The 23,099-nt window shown below is 40.9% G+C and overlaps 1 pseudogene; it reads left to right on the top strand.

Annotated features, from left to right (window-relative positions):
• The window catches only part of LOC100730710 (olfactory receptor 4B1-like), a 52,876-nt pseudogene extending 34,053 nt beyond the window's left edge, over nt 1–18,823 (top strand).
• Nucleotides 18,824–23,099: the final 4,276 nt, after the last annotated feature.

The following is a 23,099-nucleotide window of genomic DNA, read 5'->3' as shown; positions in this document are numbered from 1 at the left end:
TTATTTCTCCATTAATTTTGAGAGAGAGTTTTGACTAGTATATGAGCTTCGGTTGCATATTATTTTCTTTCAGGACTTGGAATATTTCTCCCCACTCCCTTGACTTAAGAGTTTGTGTTGATAAGTCTGCTGTTATTTTGATAGTTTTCCATTGTAGGTAATCTGCATCTTTTCTCTGGCTGCTTTTAATATTCTGTTCTTTTGGTGGATTTCTGGAATCTCGATTATTATATGTCTAGGCGTAGATCTGTTTTGGTTGTAGGTAGCTGGCGTTCTGTATGCCTCTTTTATCTGGATATCATTTCTTTTTGTTATACATGGGAAATTTTGCTTTAATATATCTGTGAATATTCTTTGTATTTCATTTTTTGGTTGCTCCTGCTTCCTCACTCACATTCTTTATTCTTAAGTTATGTATCTTTTTGTCATCTTCTAGTTTTTGAATTGCTTCTTTCTGGTTCCTTGTTATTTTTAAGAGGCTTTTTCTTTCACAATCATATGCCATAAATCTCTCTTCAAGTTTCAGAAGGCTGTCTTTAGTTTCTGTCAAGGCATTTTGCCAGTGTTCAATGGAGTTTTTAGTTTCCTGGTATTCTCTTTGGATCTGTTTCATGTATTCTAAGTTATGTTTAAATTCTTCTCCAGAAGTTTCTCTTTCTTTTCTGATTTCCTCAGTTCTTCCATCTGTGTTCTCTTTGGCAGGGCTTGTCATTTCTTTAATTAATCTCTTTATATCTTGCCTCACTTGGATCAGGAGTACAGCTTTAAATTCCTCTATGAAATCATGAAGGTACTTTTTTAATTTCAGCTGATGCTGTGTCAAGCAATGGATGGTTACTGTGCTTGTTCTCTTCAGTATTTACTTCTCCTGGGCTTATTTTCTCATGTTTGGCAGCTGGAGATTTTTTTTTATCTCTTGTCATGTTTCTGGTTTCTTTCAGACTGTCCTGGGGTTCTCTGGCCTTCTCCAAATTGCTTAGGGCTTTTCAGAAGCATGCTGACTTGAGTTTTTGCTGTCCTCCCCAGTTTGCTGTTATCTGGGGTAGGCTGGGATGCAGGGGCGGTACAGGCTAGTCTCCAGCCTCTGCACCAGTCAATCCATAAATTAGGCTGTACTTTCTGGATGTCACTAAGTTGTGACTATTTTGTATCTGCTTATTGGGCCCCAAGCAGAGGCTTGGTTTAGCCCCAGTAGCTCCTGCCAGTTCTCTTTGTACCAGAAGCAGCTGACTAATGTCACTGTGGCACAGGGTTCTGCCCAAATCCCAGCTGTTCTCTTCCAGACCTCTCTGTGACAGGAGCACCAGAACAGCAGATCTGCCCAAATCCAAGATGTCTCCCACTAGTTCTCTGTATGACACTGAAGCCAACACGCTCTCAGGCTCTGCCCAATTTCAAGATGTCTTCCACAAGCCCTCCCTACAGGGGGACTCAGTGATGCCACCAAGCTCTAGGTTCTGCCCAACTCTAAGATGGCTGCCACCAGACTCTGTGTTATTGATGTCCCCGTGGTGGCGGGCACCACCCAGTTCCAAGATGTTCTCTGGCCAACCCCAGCAGCCGCAGGGTCCCCAGTACTCACCAGGGACCAGCACAGATCCTCCTTCTGGGTCCACCGCACACCACGCCGCCCACCTTTCCCACACTCCCGGCACAGCACGAAACGGTCAGAAGTCTGCACAGCGTGCACTCCCGGCACAGCGCGGAATGGTCAGAAATCTGCTCAGCGTTCGGCTTTGGAGCTCCAGAGCCTTTCACGATCTCCTCTGGTGCAATGGGGCAGTCCTGGCTGCTTCTCAGGATCCCAGGTCTCAGTTACCAGCAGTCACCAAAAGCCAACCCAGCTTTTCCTGTTGGGTCCATGGGTCAGTTTGTTGATTTAAAGGCGCAGAATGCAGCCTCCTGTTATCAGCCTTCACAATCTCTGCACGACTTTAAATCCTCCAGTTGCACTGTCTTGGTTAATAAGAATCATTATCCATTTGTCTGGCCCTCTCCATGTTGTCATATTCTAGCTTCTAATATGATTTCTCCGGAGAGACTCTCCGCCCGATCCCCTAGCAAGCCACCATTTTCTCCCCTCTCCCGAGGATGCATTCTTTTTGGAACACAGACATGCAGATGAGACCTGAGACCAGCCCTGCAGACTCCCAGGGAGTGATGAGAAAGCACAGGGCCCATAGGCAACTGGAGCTCCTGCTCTGTTGACCCTGTAGATGCAGGCTCAACTCTCCCAGCATTCACAGAGCTCCTTCTCTTGTGGGGCTGTTATTAGAGAAAGGAGACCTTATCTGAATCATGTATCTGTAAATAAAATGACACTGCTCAAATGGTTTGGCCCAACCAAGGATTACAGACCACAGGGATCAGGAAACTGAACTAGCCTTGGGTTAGTGGAGGAGGATCCAGTTGTTCCCATCTAGGGTGACCTTATTCCACAGAGGAACTTGGCAATCTCTGAGGAATGTTCACTTGTCCAGCCTGGCCTGGGAGGGATAGTGTGATTACTGCTAAGTAAGTAAAGGCTGGTGATGCTGTGGGATATCCTACAAGGCCCAGGAGAGCCCACAGAGCAGAGAACTATGTGATGCCAGTATTCACAGTGCCACTGGTGGAAGTAAATTGCCCCAATTTGGCAATCATTGGAAAGTTGAGTACATGGAAGTGCATTACACTGCTGTGATGTTACCTGTGTGTGTTTAAAATTTCTGTGATGGGAGGTCTGCAGAGGAGGAGCTGGGCAGATCTGGGGCGTCCTCACTGGCCTCTCTGCATGTCTGGAGGACTCTGGATATCTGCGCCCAGACTGCTGGAGTTCCCTCAGGCTTCCAGGTGCAGTGAAGGAGAGAGGTGGGTTTCAGGCTTCCACATCAGCCTCCCCATTCCTGGCTTCATTTGGAGACCTGCTGAGCTCCCCATAGGTGGGCTGGCCCACACTACCAGCCTAGCCCAGCCTGTTTAGCTGCCGCGCCTGGCCATAGGTCTGCAGAGGAGGAGCTGGGCAGATCTGGGGTGCCCTCACTGGCCTCTCTGCGTGTCTGGAGGACTCTGGATATCTGCGCCCAGACTGCTGGAGTTCCCTCAGGCTTCCAGGTGCAGTGAAGGAGAGAGGTGAGTTTGAGGCTTCCACATCAGCCTCCCCATTCCCGGCTTCATTTGGAGACCTGCTGAGCTCCCCATAGGTGGGCTGGCCCACACTACCAGCCTAGCCCAGCCTGTTTAGCTGCCACGCCTGGCCATAGATCTGCAGAGGAGGAGCTGGGCAGATCTGGGGTGCCCTCACTGGCCTCTCTGCGTGTCTGGAGGACTCTGGATATCTGCGCCCAGACTGCTGGAGTTCTCTCAGGCTTCCAGGTGCAGTGAAGGAGAGAGGTGGGTTTGAGGCTTCCACATCAGCCTCCCCATTCCCGGCTTCACTTGGAGACCTGCTGAGCTCCCCATAGGTGGGCTGGCCCACACTACCAGCCTAGCCCAGCCTGTTTAGCTGCCGCACCTGGCCATAGGCCTGCAGAGGAGGAGCTGGGCAGATCTGGGGTGCGCTCACCGGCCTCTCTGCGTGTCTGGAGGACTCTGGATATCTGCGCCCAGACTGCTGGAGTTCCCTCAGGCTTCAGGTGCAGTGAAGGGGAGAGGTGGGTTTGAGGCTTCCACATCAGCCTCCCCATTCCAGCTTCATTTGGAGACCTGCTGAGCTCCCGATAGGTGGGCTGGCCCACACTACCAGCCTAACCCAGCCTGTTTAGCTGCCGCGCCTGGCCATTGGTCTGCAGAGGAGGAGCTGGGCAGATTTGGGGTGCCTGCATCGGCTATCCATGTGTCTGGAGGACTGTGGATATCTCTGCAACCAGGGAGGGTCCACAGGTTCCTGAAGCACTGCGGCCTGTGGTGAGTACCCTAACCCGGATGCGATTGAAGAACTGTGGAGCTTCCAAGGGGCAGGTGGGCGCACAGTGTCCCTGAGGCCCAGCTTGTCTGGAACTGCGGAGTTCTGAGCAGGCAGAGGAGGGCCACTGGTTCTGTAGGCCTAATGGCTTGGGGTAGTGCAGCGCCAGAGTCTCAGTAGCTCCAAACATAGAAGGGGATTTTCAACAGATCCTGAGGAAGCTTTCAAATAACACTTGAAACACAGAAATATAGGAAAATGACAAAACAAAAGACCAAATTACAACCTCAAACCTCCAGCCCATCTCAAGAAACCCTAGGAGCAATGTATATAGAAGAAAATATATCCCATCCACCTCATATATCGGACACAATAGCCACTGAAATTGACAAGCAACTCCAGGAAGCTTTAAAGAAATTCAAACTCGAAATAATCTCCCAGATAAAAGAAGAAATGATAAAAGAAATGAAAGAGATTCTAAATATATCTAAAGAAAACACAGATAAAAAATTGGAGGAACTAAACAAAAAGATAGAATCCCTAGACGAGCAATATAAGAAACAAACAGAATACATAATGCAGATGCACAGAGATATACAGGAAATAAAAAACTCCACTGAAAGTTGTAAAAACCGCCTTAATGAAAGTGAAGATAGAATTTCAGACCTTGAAGACAGGATTGCAGCTAGTGAACAGGAAAGGAAAGATCTTTTGAAAATAACAAGGAACCAGGAAACAACAATTCAACAACTGCAAGACGATGCAAAGAAGAATAACATAAGAATGATAGGGATTAATGAAAGAGAGGGAGACAACATGAAGGATGTCAGGAGGATATTTAGAGAAGTAATAGCTGAAAATTTCCCAAGCATGAGATCAGAAACTGACATCAGGATCAGTGAAGCATATAGAACTCCAAACAGTCATGACCAAAATAAAACTACACCCAGACATATAATAATCACCATCCCAGAAATCCAACACAAGAAAAGATTATTAAAAGCTGTCAGAGAGAAAAGACAGATCACTTATAAAGGAAAACCTATCAGAATCACAGCAGACTTCTCAGCACAAACGATAAAGTCAAGAAGAGCATGGAGTGAAGTATTCCAGATCCTAAAGCAAAATGATTTCCAACCAAGACTGATATATCCTGCAAAACTATCATTCAAAATAGATGGTGCAATACGATACTTCCATGACAAAAACAGCTGAAGAACTTCATGAACACCAAACCAACCCTGCAAAAAATATTGAAAGACAGTTTAGATACACAAAGGAAAAAACCACTAAGCAAAGCAAATAATTAAACAGAACAGAAAGATAAAGATGCAACAGCAGAGACATAACATTCCTACAATTCACCAGCATTTAACAGTAATAACCATTAATGTAAATGGTCTCAATGCACCAATCAAAAGAAACAGACTAGCAGAATGGATCAAGAAACAAAATCCAACCATATGCTGTTTACAGGAAACCCATCTAACCCAGAAGGATACTCACAGACTGAAAGTCAAAGGATGGAAAACAATTCTTCATGCGACAGGAATCCAAAAAAAGGCAGGAGTAGCCATTCTGTTTGCAGACAACGTGAACTTTAAACCAACAATGACCATAAAGGACAAAGAAGGTCACTACATACTTGTAAGGGGAAAACTCCAAGAGGAAGAGATAACTATCTTAAATATATACGCATCAAACTCCAGAGCACCCCGTTATATAAAACAATTATTAATAGAAATGAAAACTCAAATTATCAGTAACACAATTGTAACAGGAGACCTTAATACACCACTGACACCAAGGGACAGATCAACCAGACAGAAAATGAGCAAAGAAATAACCGAACTGAATCAGACCTGTGAACAAATGGGTTTGATAGACATATACAGAATGTTCCACCCAACAACATCAGAATACACATTCTTCTCAGCAGTACATGGATCATTTTCTAAAATAGACCATATATTAGCTCACAGAACATATTTAAGCAAATGCAAAAGAGTTGAAACCATTCCTTGCATACTATCGGATCATAGCGCTCTGAAATTAGAAATTAATGACAAAGGATACTGCAAAAATTCCGCAAACACATGGAAACTAAATAACACACTCTTGAGTAATCAGTGGGTCACAGAAGAAATTAAAGAAGAAATTAAACAATACCTAAAAGAAAATGAAAATGCAGATACAACTTACCGGAATCTGTGGGATGCAATGAAAGCCGTTCTGAGAGGAAAATTTATTGCACTGAGTTCCCACATCAGGAAAACAGAACGAATACAAATAAATAACTTGATGCTACACCTCAAACAGCTAGAAAAAGAAGAGCAAGTCAAGCCCAAAGCCAAAACAAGACAGGAAATTATACAAATCAGAGCAGAAATCAATGCAATAGAGACTAAGAAAACAATCCAAAGAATCAACGAATCAGAGTGTTGGTTCTTTGAAAGAATAAATAAAATCGATAAGCCCCTAGACAACCTTATTTAAAAAAGGGAAGAAAAAGCTCAAATTCATGCAATAAGAAATGAAAAAGGAGAAGTCACTACAGACCCAATAGAAATACAGAAGATCATCAACACCTATTTCGAAAACCTCTACTCTCAAAAGTTTGATAACACAGAAGAAATAGACAGTTTCTTAGAAGCATATGAAGTGCCAAAGCTAGATCAAGAGGATGTAAAATTATTGAATAACCCAATCTCTGTTAATGAAATTGAAAATGTAATTAAGCCCTTACCCACCAAGAAGAGCCCAGGCCCAGATGGATTCACTGCAGAATTCTACAAGAAATACAAAGAAGACCTAATGCCGACACTCCTCAAACTATTCAATGAAATTGAAAGGGAAGCAATCCTTCCTAAGTCATTCCTGGAAGCAAATATTACTCTAGTACCAAAACCTGAGAAAGACCCAACTATAAAAGAGAACTATAGACCGATCTCCCTAATGAACACAGATGCAAAAATCCTCAATAAAATATTGGCAAATAGGATCCAGCAAATCATCAAGAAGATTATACACCATGACCAAGTGGGATTCATCCCAGGAATGCAAGGATGGTTCAACATACGCAAATCAATAAATGTAATCCACCATATCAATAAAGCCAAAAATAAGAATCACACGGTCATCTCTATAGATGCAGAAAAAGCCTTCGATAAGGTCCAACACTTATTCATGATGAGAACTTTACAGAAAATTGGAATAAATGGTCTTTACCTCAATATAATAAAGGCCATTTATGACAAACCAACAGCCAGCATCATACTAAATGGCCAAAAATTGAAAGCCTTTACTTTAAAATCGGTTACAAGACAAGGATGTCCTTTATCACCACTCCTATTTAATATAGTACTGGAAGTACTAGCCAGAGCAATTAGGCAAGAAAGAGAAATAAAAGGGGTAAAGATAGGAAAAGAAGAAGTTAAATTATCATTGTTTGCAGATGACATGATACTCTACATAGAAGACCCCCTAAACTCCATTGAAATACTCTTAGATACAATAAATAAATTCAGTAATGTGGCTGGATACAAAATCAATACTCAGAAATCAATAGCATTCCTATACACGAACAACAAAATTACAGAGAGGGAAATAAGAGAAACTGGACTATTCACATGAGCAAGCAAAAAAATGAAATATTTAGGAATTACTCTTACGAAAGAAGTGAAAGACTTATACAGTGAAAATTATAATAAACTGAAAAAGGAAATTGAAGATGATCTCAGAAAATGGAAAGACATCCCTTGCTCATGGATAGGAAGAACAAACATTGTGAAAATGGCCATTCTCCCAAAACTGTTATACAGATTCAATGCAATCCCAATAGAAATACCATCAATATACCTTATAGATCTAGAGAAATCACTCCTAAATTTCATCTGGAACCAGAAGAGACCTAGAATCGCAAAGGCAATTCTAAGCAGCAAAGACAAAGCAGGAGGCATCACAATCCCTGACTTGAAGTTATACTACAAAGCAACAGTAGTAAAATCAACATGGTATTGGAATCAAAACAGAGCTGAAGATCAGTGGAATAGATTAGAAGATACAACCACAACTACGAACACACTCAACCACCTTATCTTTGATAAAGGAGCCAAGCAGGTTCACTGGAAGAACGACAGTCTCTTTAATAAATGGTGCTGGAAAAACTGGCTCTCCATTTGCCGAAAACTAAAGCTAGACCCATGTCTATCACCATGTACTAAATTAAAATGTAAATGGGTCAAAGATCTGAATATTAAAACAGAAACACTAAATCTATTGGAAGACAAAATAGGTAGAAACCTTGGAGATATAGGAGTAGGTAAAGAATTCATGAACAGGACTCAAACCGCGCAGGAAATACTTCCCAGAATCAATAACTGGGACCACTTCTTATTAAAAAGTTTCTGCATGTCAAAAGAAATCTCCAGCATAGTGAAAAGAAAACCCACAAACTGGGAAAAGATTTTAGTGAACTCTCTCTCAGACAAGGGCCTCTTGTCTAAAACATATAAAGAATTAAAGAAACTCAGACCTCCGAAATTCAAAGATCCAATCCAAAAATGGGCATCTGAGATGAATATGCAATTCTCAGATGAAGAAATGCAAATGGCAAATAAATACATGAAAAAATGCTCATCATCATTGGTCATTAGAGAAATGCAAATTAAAACCACACTGAGATAACATCTCACTCCTGAAAGAATGGCCAGGATCAAGAAAACCGACAACAAATGCTGGAGAGGCTGTGGGGAAAAAGGAACTCTCCTGCACTGCTGGTGGGAGTGTAGACTGGTACAGCCTTTGTGGAGGTCTGTCTGGAGATTTCTCAAAAAGTTGGGACTGGAATTTCCATTTATTCCAGCTATTCCACTTCTAGGCATATTCCCAGAAGAACTGAAAGCATCATACCACAGTGATATATGTGCACCTATGTTTATAGCAGCACAATTTATAATCGCCAGATCTTGGAAACAACCCAAGTGCCCATCAACTGAGGAATGGATAAAAAAGTTGTGGTATTTCTATACAATGGAGTATTATTCAGCTATAAAGAAGGATCACATTGAGATATTTATCAATAAATGGGCGCAGCTTGAGACCATACTCATTAGTGAAATAAATCAATCTCGCATGTGTGAATACCGAATAGTTTCCCTAATGTAAATAATGATTCAAATATATAAAAATATATGGTAATCATGATTCCCCATTAGGTGGCCTTGAAGCCTTATAAAGTTTTCACTCATTAATTAGAAAGGCTTTATTCTGGGCTTCTTGATATGAAAATATTTGAAGCTAGAGTATATGAAGTTTTATCCAAATATTTCAAGGAAAAAGACACTATGGTAACTACTATTAAGTCAGGTTATAAGGTGGTGAAGTACTAGGTTGTTGAAACAGTCATGCTGTGACCTCTATAGTTATATTGTTATGTCCTGTTTTATCTCAATCTCCCCCTTATTGTTTCAAAAAAAATTATTTAGTCATTTCTTATGTTTGTCTTAATTAAAGAAAAAATTCAAAAAAATTAGGATATATAAATAGTAACTCTTTTCGATTTCCTATTAACTTGTTTTGAAGTCCTGTAGTACTCCCACGGTCTTGTTTTGACTGATTAGACTCTGTTCCATTCTATATGATAGTATCAAGTTTGAAGACATAGGCAACTACTTTGAAGACAATAAGATTCACTAAGATACCCATTCTGGTTTGACTATTGTCTTCTTTGGAAGTCCTGTAATGTTTACAATGCCTAAGTTTTATTGGTCTTGTTCTCTACTGTTTTGTCCAACTTTATAATATCTAACAAGATAGACAATTCTTTTTAAGGAAACAAGGGACAACGTTGATAACCATTGTTGATAAACTTGTACTCTGTTCTACACCATGTGCTATGTCTATCCTTGATATTGACTGACAGCTTTGTTTTGCCATATTTGACTGTATTCTTCCCCCCCCAAAGAAAGTAATAAGCACTAAGGAGTAATAAAATCCAAGATGTGTAAATTTTGTTGTAAAAAAGAGAGGGAAAAAAAAAAGAAAAAGAGCTCTAACGGATATAACAGCAAGTGTGTTTGGGGGTGTTAAATAGCTGACTTTATCAATGTTTTTGGAACATTGAACACAGCTGTTTGCAGTCTCCCTGTTTGAATGTCCACCTTGTGTTCTTTGATACTGTGATTTGAGGAACTATTTTCAAGAAGATAGTGTGTAATCTACTAGCAGGTAATTTCTTACTGTTATGTTTTTTGTTTTGTTTTGTTTTGTTTTGTTTTGTTTTGTAGTTCTGTATTGTGTGTACCCTTACGCCGCTTTGGTTTGTTTTGTGTTTTTCTCTTTTTCCTCTTAAATAAAAAAAAATAATAATAAAAAAAATAAAATTTCTGTGATGGGACTTGTTCAAAATGGCGGCTGGCTAGGGGATCGAGCGAAGAGTCTCTCCAGAGAATTCATACTCGAAGCTAAAAAAAGACAGCATGGAGAGGGCCAGACAAATCAATAGCGATTCTTATTAACCAAGACAGTACAGCTGGAGGATTTAAAGTCGTGCTGAGACCTTGAACGCCAATAACGAGAGGCTGCAAATCCCGCACCTTTAAATCAACAAACTGACCTGTGGACCCAGCAGGAAAAGCTGAGTTGCATTTGGGGACTGCGGGAAACCGGGACCCGGACCGGGACTCCAAGTAGCAGCCAGTTCTGCACCGCTGCACCAGAGCGGATGTACAAAGCTCTGGCATTTCAAATCTAAACGGTGCACAGATATCTGACCGGTCAGCGCTGTGCCGGGAGTGCAGGAAAGGTGGGCAGCTTGGTGTGCGGCGGTCCTGGAACGAGGACTTGCACCGGACTCTGGTGAGTACCGGGAACCCCGCGGCTGCTGGGTTTGGCCAGAGAACAGCTAGCCCGCCACCACGGGGCAATCAATAACACAGAGTCTGGTGCAGACATATTAGCCTGGCGGCAGAAACCGCAGCTTGGTGACATCACCAGGTCCCCTTGTAGGGAGGGCTGGTGGAAGACATCTTGAGTCCTGGCAGAGCCTGATTACTTGCTGGCTTCAGTTCCACACAGAGAACTTAGTGGGAGCCATCTTAGTTTTGGGCGGATCTGCTATTTTGGTGCTCCTGTCACAGAGAGGTTTGGGGGACTTGGGCAGAATCCTGTGCCATAGTGACATTACTCAGCTGCTTCTGATACAAAGAAAACTGGCAGGAGCTACTGGGGCTAAACCAAGCCTCTGCTTGGGGCCCAATAAGTGGATACAAAATAGTCACAACTCAGTGACAACCAGAAAGTACAGCCTAATTTATGAACTAACTGACACAGAGGCTAGAGACTAGCCTGTACCGCCCCTGCATCCCAGCCTACCCCAGATAACAGCAAATTGGGGAGGACAGCAAAAACTCAAGCCAGCATGCTTCTGAAAGGCCCTAAGCAATTTGGAGAGGGCCAGAGAACTCCAGGACAGTCTGAAAGAAACCAGAAATATGACAAGAGATAAAAATAAAAAATCCCCAGCTGTTCAACAGGAGAAAATAAGCCCAAGAGAACTAAACACTGAAGAGAACAAACACAGTAACCATCCTCTATTCGACATAGCATCAGCCGAAATTAAAAAGTACCTACATGATCTCATAGAGGAATTTAAAGATGTACTCCTGATCCAAGTGAGGCAAGATATAAAGAGATTAATTAAAGAAATGACAAGCCCCGCCCAAGAGAACACAGATGGAAGAACTGAGGAAATCAGAAAAGAAAGAGAAGCATCTGAAGAAGAATTTAAGCATAACTTAAAATACATGAAACAGATCCAAAGAGAATATCAGAAAACTAAAAACTCCATTGAATATTGGCAAAATGCCTTGACAGAAACTAAAGACAACCTTCTGAAACTTGAAGAGAGATTTAGGGCTTATGAACGTGAAAGAAAAAGCCTCTTAAAAATAACAAGGAACCAGAAAGAAGTAATTCTAAAACTGGAAGATGACAAAAAGATACATAACCTAAGAATAAAGAATGTGAGTGAGGAAGCAGGAACATCCAAAAATGAAATACAAAAAATATTCACAGATATATTAAAGCAAAATTTCCCACGTATAGCAAAAAGAAATGATATCCAGATAAAAGAAGCATACAGAACGCCAGCTACCTACAACCAAAACAGATCTACGCCTAGACATATAATAATCGAGATCCCAGAAATCCACCAAAAAAACAGAATATTAAAAGCAGCCAGAGAAAAGATGCAGGTTACCTATAATGGGAAATCTATCAAAATAACAGCAGACTTATCAACACAAACTCTTAAGTCAAGAAGGGAGTGGGGAGAAATATTCCAAGTCCTGAAGGAAAAAAATATGCAACCGAAGTTCATATATCAGTCAAAACTCTCTCTAAAAATTAATGAAGAAATAAGATACTTTCAAGACAAGGAGGAACTGTGGGAGTTCGTGGCCACCAATCCAACCCTACAGAGAGTGCTGAAGGACATTATAGAGAAAGAGAGGAAGAGATATCAGGATTCCAGCAACAGTGGCAGAGAGGCCTCAGTGAACGGGGCAGACAATGGAATGAGGGAATAAGGTCGACAAATCATAGCAGAAAAGTGGAGTAGCAGACATAAGGCAGAGACGGTAAGCTAGTCTTTGGTAGAGACAGCTCTGAAACTATATTTAAAAAAAAAGCAGAGGTCATTGCTAATGGTGTATAACAATTTAAAAGACACAGTAGTCCTAGTGCCATATTTAGATTGAATTAAATTTGTTCTGATCTGTCCACTCATGTCAGATTTGAGGACACAGACCTCTAGAACCAAAAATAGCAGGTTATACCATGGTAACTATCCTTACTTTCCTATTGACTTAGGCTGAAATCCTGTATTACTTACATTGTCTTAATATGACTGATCTTAATTGTATCTGAATCATAAGACTATTGGTTGGCCTTGACTGATCCTATTTGAAATTGGTATGCGTGTTAGAATCAACCCTAAAAGTAGAGGAAACTACTCTGAGCATGACAAGATATAAAGGATATCCATACCGGTATGAATCAGTAACAGCTCTCAAATACTACAATGCATTCAAAGTTAAGTTTTTATAAAAATAGGTGATAGTATGTTTAACTATAATAAGCCAGTGTTGTGGACAAATCTATTGAAAATAACAAGAGAAAACATAGTAGCTACGGAAGATCATTTATATTATAGTTTTATATGTCTTATCCATTGCATGTTTTTCTAGGAAATTGTTTTGCTGTCTTGTTATGACTTGGTTTTCCCTATAATACAGAGAGGACAGGAACAAATACTCTGAGGAAGAGACCTGAAAAACCCGAGGCTTATTTTGTAGCATTATAATATAAATTCTAGCAATCTATTGTTTGCTGATTAGAATGACATTGGACTGGTTTCTTCAGTTCAACTTCAGCATATGCAGAGATGGGGACGGCTATCACAAAGAGAATGAGAGATGCAAAGGTAGTTGCTATTGTCTTCCCTAATTTGGAACTTGAGGACCTAAAAAGACTTCATCATCCTGTAATGATTTGATTAGTTCTATAATATGCAATAAGTATATAAAGTGGGTGAAGTTAGGGACAACTATTTGTAAGAAGCTAGAGACAGTTAGATAAGGAAGATCTCCAGTGGACTTGCTATGAAATCTGTATTTCTTTAAATTGTTTTTTATCTTTTTTAAATGTTCTGTTCTGTTTTGATATGGTTAACCTTACCCTCTTTGAGATGTAAAACAAATAGGTGAGACTGATAATCGTATTACGGAGCTTTTGTTCAATCATAGAGCAGAATGGTTTGTAGGGTCACTTTTTTGAATATCATTCTAAATACTCTAATTCTATAACCTGAACAGCTATTTCGAAGATGACAATTTGTAACTTATCAACCGGCAATTTCTTACCTTTTGTTTGTCTGTAATTTTGTATTATTTCTACCCCTTTTTTTAATCTCCGTGTATTTTTTTTCTTTCTCGTTTCCTTTTCTTTAAATAAAAAAAATAAAATAAAAATTAAAAAAAAATAAAATTTCTGTGATGAAATGTTTTACTGATAAGAGCAGCTTACAAAATGAAATGAGCTCTGCTCAGTGCTGCTGACAAATGTTGACCTAATCTTGATTCAACATATAGCTGACACAAGAGCTGTTCAGAGGCAGAAATTTTGGAAAGTGATTGGATCATTAGGGCCATAAATCATCAGTGGAAAGTCCACTGATGATTTACACTTTGATGGACTATTGGAAAGTAATGGACACTTAGGAGGTGGTTCTGGGTGAAAGGTCCTTTGGGGAGTGCCCGGAGGGTTTTATCTTGTCCATAGCTCACCCTCTGCTTTCTAGATGCTATTTACTTGGCAGGCTTTTCTCCATCATGCATATTAACTATGATATTTCTGTGCCAGAACAATAATAAAAGCAATAGTCAGTGACCATTAAACTGACACTTTTGAAACCATGAGCCAAAATCTCTTTTCCTCTAAGTTGTTTTTCTCAAGTGTTTTGTCACAGTGAAGAAAAGATGACTGACATAAATGGTAGAGTTAATCACATAGTAGTGTTGGTATTAGTTTCTTGAGGAACTTCACATAGTTCTCCATATTTATTCTCCCCCCCAACAGTGTATAGAAGTTGCTTTTTCTCCACCTCTTCATCAGTGTCACCTACTTATTTTAATATTAACCATTTAAACTGTGTTGAGATGGCATCTCAGTGAAGTTTTGATTTGTACTCTCCTTAGATATTGAACACTTATTGTCTATTTGTACTTCCCTTTTCAAAAGTATTTGTTACATTCATTTGACCATTTACTGATTTAGTTCTGCTTCTGGTGTTATGATTTCTGAGTCCTTTGTATATCCTAGTAATCATCTGTAGCTATCAAGGATTTTTTTTTCCTACTGTGTTGTTATCTCTATATTTGATTGTTTCCTTTGATCATTTTTTTGAAACTGGGAATCAAACTAGGATCTCATGCTTGCCAGGTAGGTGCTGTGCTACTGAGCTATATTCTCAGCATCCTGATCATTTCCTCTGCTATGTAGAAGCTACTTAATTTGGTGCAGTGTTATTTGTTGATTACTGTAAAAATTTCCTGTACTTTTGGAATGGTACTGAGGAAATCTTTTTGTGTTTATACATTGTTATCCAGATAGTGTATACTGTATTCCCTTAAACTACTGTAATCCAAATATTGTAATCCCTTTTCCTGTCCACCACTAATTCTGCAAAGTTATACTTAGAATCCTACTGATATGTTATTGGAATCCCACAAACTACACTTTTGACTTCTAAGAAAAGGTCAGCTACTTAAGTTTCCAAGGTGCCAAGTTATTCCTAATGCTTTTGGGGCTCTGGGGCCCACATAATTTACAGTTGAAAGGCTGCACTTTGAGGAATTTGCCTCTGTTGCTTACCTTGGCCATAGGTTTCAATGTGATGGTTTCCTGAATCAACCTCTTTTGAAATTTTTCCCTCTTAAGTAGGCAGTTCATTTTTATTTTAATGAATGGATGATACTTTTTATTCTATAATTAACAATTCCTCTTCCTTTAGCCACATGGAAGATTTTCTCCCCAAAACTTAATGGTTTCTCACATCTGTTTGAGTGGGTAGATAACTATCATACATCTTTATGAATCTAAATTGCATATAATTTTAACTGTTATAAGTTACTTATAGAAAATATTACTTCAATGTTTTCAAGAAACTTAATACATTTATTTTTTATATTACTGATGAACTAATTCGGAAAAAATGTGAGTGGGTTGAAAAGATTGTCTTTTTTACTGACAAAGGTCATAATGGAGGTGTTAGTTTCTCTATTTTAAGTGAGCTTCCCCTCACTCTCCCCCAAAACTGACAAACACATATACATTCTATCATGGAAGCATGGTGCCTACATGCAGAATACTCTGTTTCAATCGCACAGAAATGGAAGTTGCACAAAAAAGATGTGACCTTGACAGACGGGAGAACGTCTTTGACCTCAGATTCTCTTTTTTGCCTAACCTAGCTTGAATGCCCCTGTATTACTTGCAAGGAAAACCTCACTCAGGAATGGAGAGGAAATGCTCTGCACAACCCTCTACCCAGTGTCTTTCTGGAAAGCATTTAAAAATTGGCTGCCCATAAGTGACTCTGACCCATAGCATTTGCTGATGCTCAATGTAGAAATTCTCCCAAATGGGCTGAATTCAACCTACCAACGTGACGTGACTGAACACCAGTTGGGAGATAAGCCTCCAAAGCCAGGTGTGCTGGGTCCAAGACATCACTGCCTCAAACTGGGCCACCATCTCCTTGGATTTCATGCCTGGAGAAAGAGGCATGTACATGTGAGCTTAACTGTAAGGGTGTGGCTCAGGTGTTTGTAATGATCTTCATTCTAGGTCAGAAAATGAGATGAACTCTAATGCTAAGCCCTGATAACTCTCTCATGCCCATTAATGCTTCAAAGACCACTCCTTTATTTGCATATAAAAGTATCGTATATTTTTGGTCTTTTTCCTTGTTAAACTTATAATTATTACTGTATTTTGGTTGTACAAATCAATGAGGGATATTAATATAAAATTTCCATACAAGCATATAGCAGTATTTAATTCTATCTGTTCTCACTACCGAGCTATCTTACCCTTCCCTCACTTTCCTTTCCAATTCCTTTTCCCTTTCTCTCTAATCCCTCTCCCAGGTTCAGGTGTTAAAAATCCTAGGTTTTACATAGGAAAGAACAGCTGTGGACCTATCTTTGTACATGGCTTAACATGAAGACTTACACTAGTTTTCCTACAAATACCATGATTTTATTCTAAAAAGAATATTTCTTATGCTTTAAAGGACATTTCATTTATTAGTGGGCTTTAATGTCTTTCGTATGTATATTGATATGTTCCTTTTTGTCAAATGATATACAAAAATTCCACTGAATTTTTGTTGAGGATGGATATATTTCAGATCAATTTGAAAGTGCTGAGTTTAAGAAAAAAATAAAACAGAATTTATTATTTAACACGATTTCATAAAGTTTTGGTGGTGATATATGTTTCTTTATATAAGAAGATCTCAAGGAACACTATTTTCAGGGAAGTAACTTAGAGAAAAATCATCATACTTCCATTATTATACTCACCCCAGTGACTGAAGTCGTTGCTATGGTTTTGCTGGGTCTTCACAATTCACATCTTAGAAACATAACCCTAAAGGTCATGTTTTAATGGTATTTGGAGGTAACCCCTTTGGGCAGTGGCTGGGTTATGAGGGCTTTGAGCTCATGAATGCTTTCTTCTCTTGGTGGGTTCATGGGAGAATGGATGAGTGAGGGGGTTACATTCATTGAAGAGGGTTCTCTCTAGCCTGATTGCTCTATTCTACCTGGTAAGCTGCTGCACCATGTGAGGATCTTGTGGGGCGGTGGACTCTGATGCTGACCACATGCCTGGTCTTCCTGCCTCCAGGGCTGTGGACTGACTAATCTCAACTCCATTGTTATCAGTCTGGCATTCAGTAAGGCCACAGAAAATGGACCAAGACATTCCCTAATTCATAGAAGTTAAGGAAACATGGACTCCAGAAATAGAAGCCATGGAGGGATCCCCAAATAGGAAGAGCTATCAGAATTCAGTGCAGATACTAGAAATATGGGCTTTTAGCTTGAGTGCCTCTTAGGATAAGAGTGACCTGTGGCAAATGAGTCAGATGCCTGCACTGAAAGTGAGAAACAGTGAATCCCAGAGCTTACAGCAGTCTGTGATTATGGGAAAATTGCTATGTTTCTGGACATTTATTTTTAATAAGAAAATTTAAAACCTTACATTAATTTAAGGTGTTAGAGTGGTAATATTCAGTGCTAAATGAGTACATATTGGCTACATGCACAATTGAGTGATAAGTGGATTACATTCTCCACAATGCTACAAATGAAGTGAATCTGTGCTACCACTTTTGTTTTACTGCAGGATCTCAGCAATAGCATCTGGCACCCCTGAGCTAGGTCCACGGCCAGCACATCTAACATGACCGAGTTCATCATCATTGGGCCTTTCCAGGGCACAGAGGTGCAGAGAGCGTGCTTTGTGCTCTTCCTTCCCATTTACCTGGCCACATTGGTGAGCAATGGCCTCACTGTCCTGACAGTCAGTGTCAGTGAGTGTCTGTGCTCCCCTATGTACATCTTCCTGGGCTACCTGTCCCTGGTGGAGATCTGTTACTCCTCCACTGTGGTCCCCAAATTCATTGCAGATCTACTCACTGAGATTAAAACCATCTCCCTGCAAGGCTGTCTGGCTCAGATATTCTTCTTACATTCCTTTCTGGTTACTGAGAGTCTTTGTTAGTGGTGATGGCCTATGACCACTACATGGCCATCTGCAGGCCTCTTCACTATACGAACAATATGATTCACCAACTGTGTTACATGCTGGTGGCTGGTTCCTGGCTGAGAGGCTTTGTTCACACTCCTTAATTCAGATTCTGGTCACCATTGCTCTACCTTTCTGTAGTCATAATGTGATTGACCACTACTTCTGTGACCTCCAGCTATTTTTCAAGCTGGCCTGTGCTGACACATTTGTGGAGGATGTCACTATATTGCCAACAGTGGATTAATGTCTGTTCTCTCCCTTCTTATATTGGTGTGCTCCTATATAGTCATGCTGGTCAGCTTGAGGAACCATTCAGCAGAAGGGAGGCACAAAGCCCTCTCCATCTATGCCTCTCACATCACTGTGGTCATCTTGTGTTACAGACCTGCCACTTTCCTCTACATGCGTGGCTCCTCCACCTTCACTAGGGACAAGCTGGTGGCTGTGTTCTACTCAGTCATCACCCCCATGGTGAACCGCATCATCTACACACTCAGAAATGCAGAAGTGAAAATTGCCATGAGGAAGCTATGGAACACAAAGAAGTCAGGTTTGCGGTGAAAGAAGGGTAAGGAAATTTAATAGACTGTTGCTGAAATGGTTCTTTTTTGTGAGATGTACAAGAATGGGAACAGCCAATAGATAGGTTCTATTTTACTACTTCTGTGATTATCTTTAGACACCACCTCCAGTGTCCCAGAATACCACTCTATGGACAGAGTTTAGACATTTTACTCATCTTATGGAGCCTGGTGTCTCTATGAAACCCAAAAGTATAGGTTGATACTTGAATTTCAACTAGAAATTCAAAGCACAATTTAAAACTTTTTTTTAATTTTTTATTGACAAATAGTTATTGCATATGTTTATGAGATACAATATGAAATGAACTTATATTTCGATAAATCAATGCATTTGCATAACATGTGATAGTCAGATTGGGTAACTGATATTTCCTCCATCTCATGTACATCTCTTTGTGTGGAAAAATCCAATGTCATTTCTTTTTGCTCATGTGAAATATTTAAATCATTTTGTTACTCGTAGTTGTCATGATGTTAGTAACTAATCCTCTTATCCAACTACATATATTAGGAGTAAGAGTATTTTGAAAAATGTTTTAAGGGTTGGAATTACTTTTTTCATTTTCTTGTTTATTTATAATACTTTCATTATATTTCATTAAATTAGGGAAATAATAATGAGTATCATTAGGTGATTAATTTCCTTCTTTCTTCTAATATGGGAAAGTGTATCTTTGGATTTTAAACCTTGGAACATGTCCTTTATTCTCTGTTGTTCTTATAATCTTGTACCATAGACCATCTGATCATGGTCACTAGAAAACTTGCTGGAGCAGTTTCAGTTTTTGTGACATTTTTGAACATAAATTAGACTTTGGCAAGGAATGTAGTCATTACTTACTGCAAGAATGAGCTAATAAAAAATTCTAAAAGAATTAAGTTTTTGCTTTCTCCCAATGTCCAACATTGCTAAACAATGATGCAATATTATTAAAATATCAAAATTACCTGGATTGTAACTTCAATAGGTATGATGAAGCCAAAGTTTCCACAAAACAGAAAATTTCAGCGTTGTCCAGAATTAGGAACACAGAGTGTTAGCCTACTCCTGCTCTCCTTAACTGAAGAGTGGGGTGGCACTACACACATGTGTGTTTCCACCCCAAACCTCTCCCCCTTATGGTGAGTGATGAGGTCAATTGCACTTGGTTTACTACTTGTCACTATTTTTAGATGAAGGGAGATGACACATTTTGTGTCATGTTGTTCCCCTCAGGATCTCCATGTCACCTTGCTCTCCCATATCACTGTGCATCCTTCAGAGAACATCACAAAATTGGCCCTTTGTGGCACTGAAATTATACAGAGTTGCATTGATTCTGTACTGCATCAATGCTCTTGTTTTTTGTTTTTGTTTTTTTTTTTAGGAACATTTGAAGTAACACCAGAAGTTTCCCAGGCAGACAGATGGAGCATCCCTGGGATGGTGCAGCCTCAGAGACTTTTCCCTTTGTCTTGGGATTCTGGCTGAACTTGCAGGTGAAACACAGTTTTAAGGGCACCATGAGACTCCTTCAATTCCTTGGTTTCTGTATTAGTCAGGGGCATCGTCTCAACAATGAATAAAAATGTCATGGTTTATGTCTGTGTCCCCCAGGCCTCATAAGTCTGCATTGTTCATTTGTGATGATTCATTGTATAGTGCTTGGATTGATGGTGTCAGTGCTCCACCCACATAGGGGTGGAGCCAGGATGTGATGTAATGGCAGGAAGAAGGCGTGTCTTGCTCTTTGCTGGTTCCGGCTTGTTGTTTGCAGCCACCATGAAAGGCAGTCCAGTCATGCCCGCCTGCCTGGGAGCCAACTGAGTGTGGACTGAAACCTCCAAAAACTGTAAGAAATAAACCTTTTCTTTCCCAACTTTGGGCTTCAGGTATTTTGTCTCAGCGACGAGCATAAAGTAATTAAGACAGAAATTTGGTACTGAAGAGTGGGGTCATTTGCTGTGACTGTATCTGACCATGTTTTTCAAGAGGCTTTGGAACTGGCTTGTGAGCAGATTTTGGAAAGGTTCGGACATGTTGCCTGGATGCATAGAGCTGAAGCAGCTTAGGCTGTTCTGTAGAGGAGATTCTGGTCAGAGCTCCAGAGGCCAGAAGGCTGATAAAAAGCCTCATGGTAAAGACCAGGCTTGGGAGGTTTCTGCTGGGAAGGAGGATTGCATTGGTTGTTGGACTCTTCATGATGTGTGTTATGGCTTGGCAGAAAGTTTGTCTGCATTTTGCTCCTGCCCAGAGACTTTGCCTGAGATGGAGACAAAGGGCAGTGGACAAAATAATTTGAAAAAGAAATTAAAAAGCAATCAAACATGGAGGCTGTGGCATGGCTATTGTTGGGGGCTTTCAGCCAGCTTTATGTTTCAAATCAAGAGCAAAGAGCCCAGCAGGATAATTTCCAATACTATGACTTTGGCCAGAAGGAAAATTCCAGGAAGGCTGTGGATCGTAAAGACAGAGTTGAGATTTTGATTCCTGAAAAGAAACAGAGAGATAAGCAATATGGCCCCGGGGCATCCCAGGAAGCAGGTCCCCACCTTGTGCAGGATCACAGCAAAAGGTGAAAAAATTTGCTCAGAGGGAAAAGCTGCAGAGCACCATGTTCCAGAATGGTGACAGCAGCCACATGAGGTTCCAGAATGGCAGCAACATAGAGAAGCTTTTTCTCACAATCAGGTAAACAGAGCCCTGCAACCCAGGTAACGGACCCCTACAACCAAGAGAGAGAAAAGCCTGGCTATTGGCCTAGCCATAGGTGTGCAGAGGAGGAGCTGGGCGGATCTGGGGTGCATGCATCGGCCCCTTCCTGTGTCTGGAGGACTGTGAATATCTCTGCAAGCAGGGAGGGATCGCAGGTTCCTGAAGCACCTCGGCCTGTGGTGAGTGCTCAGCACATTCTACCCAAATCTCAGACTGTTCCAGACCCTCCAGGCTTCTGCTTGCAGTGAAGTGGAGCAGTGGGTTAGAGGCCTCTACATCCGCCTCCCCAAACCAGCTGCACTTGGAGATCTGCTGAGCTTCCGATGGGTGGGCGAGCCCACACTATCCCCCAGTCCAGCCTAGTTTGCAGCCGCGCCTAGCCATCTGTGTGCAGAGGAGGAGCAGGGTGGATCTGGGGTGCCTGCATCTGCCTCTCCGTGTGTCTGGAGGGATGTGGATATCTCGGCCCAGACTGTTTGGGTCCCTCCAGGCTTCCAGGTGCAGTGAAGGGGAGAGGTGGGTTTGAGGCCTCTACATCAGCCTCCCCATCCCAGTTGCACTTGGAGAACTGCTGAGCTCCCAACAGGTGGGTGGGCCCACACTATCCCCCAAGCCCAGCCTGTTATGCTGCCGTGCCTAGTCATCCGTGTGCAGAGGAGGAGGTGGGCGGACCTGGGGTGCCTACATCGGCCTCTCCGTGTGTCTGGAGGACTGTGGATATCTCTGCAAGCAGGGAGGGATCACAGGTTCCTGAGACACCGCGGCCTGTGGTGAGTAACCTAACCCGGCTGCGATTGAAGAACTGTGGAGCTTCCAAGGGGCAGGTGGGCGCACAGTGTCCCTGAGGCCCAGCTTGTCTGGAACTGTGGAGTTCTGAGCAGGCAGAGAAGGGCCACTGGTTCTGCAGGCCCAATGGCTTGGGGTAGCGTGGTGCCAGAGTCTCAGTAGCTGCAAACATAGAAGGGGATTTTCAACAGATCCTGAGGAAGCTTTCAAATAACACGTGAAACACAGAAATATAGGAAAATGACAAAACGAAAGACCAAATTAAAACCTTAAACCTCCAGCCCATCTCAAGAAACCCTAGGAGTGATGTATATAGAAGAAAATATATCCCATCCACCTCATATATCAGACACAATAGCTACTGAAATTGACAAGCAAATCGAGGAAGCTTTAAAGAAATTCAAACTCGAAATAATCTCCCAGGTAAAAGATGAAATGATAAAAGAAATGAAAGAGATTCTGAATATATCTAAAGAAAACATTGGAGGAACTAAACAAAAAGATAGAATCCCTAGACGAGCAATATAAGAAACAAACAGAATACATAATGCAGATGCACAGAGATATACAGGAAATAAAAAACTCCACTGAAAGTTATAAAAACCGCCTTAATGAAAGTGAAGATAGAATTTCAGACCTAGAAGACAGCATTGCAGCTAGTGAACAGGAAAGGAAAGATCTTTTGAAAATAACAAGGAATCAGGAAACAACAATTCAACAACTGCAACACGATGCAAAGAAGAATAACATAAGAATGATAGGGATTAATGAA

Source organism: Cavia porcellus, unplaced genomic scaffold, assembly GCF_034190915.1.
Source record: "Cavia porcellus strain 051 isolate PalLab524CR breed Dunkin Hartley unplaced genomic scaffold, mCavPor4.1 scaffold_17, whole genome shotgun sequence".
Taxonomy (NCBI): domain Eukaryota; kingdom Metazoa; phylum Chordata; class Mammalia; order Rodentia; family Caviidae; genus Cavia; species Cavia porcellus.
This window is presented reverse-complemented; position numbering and strand designations above follow the sequence as displayed.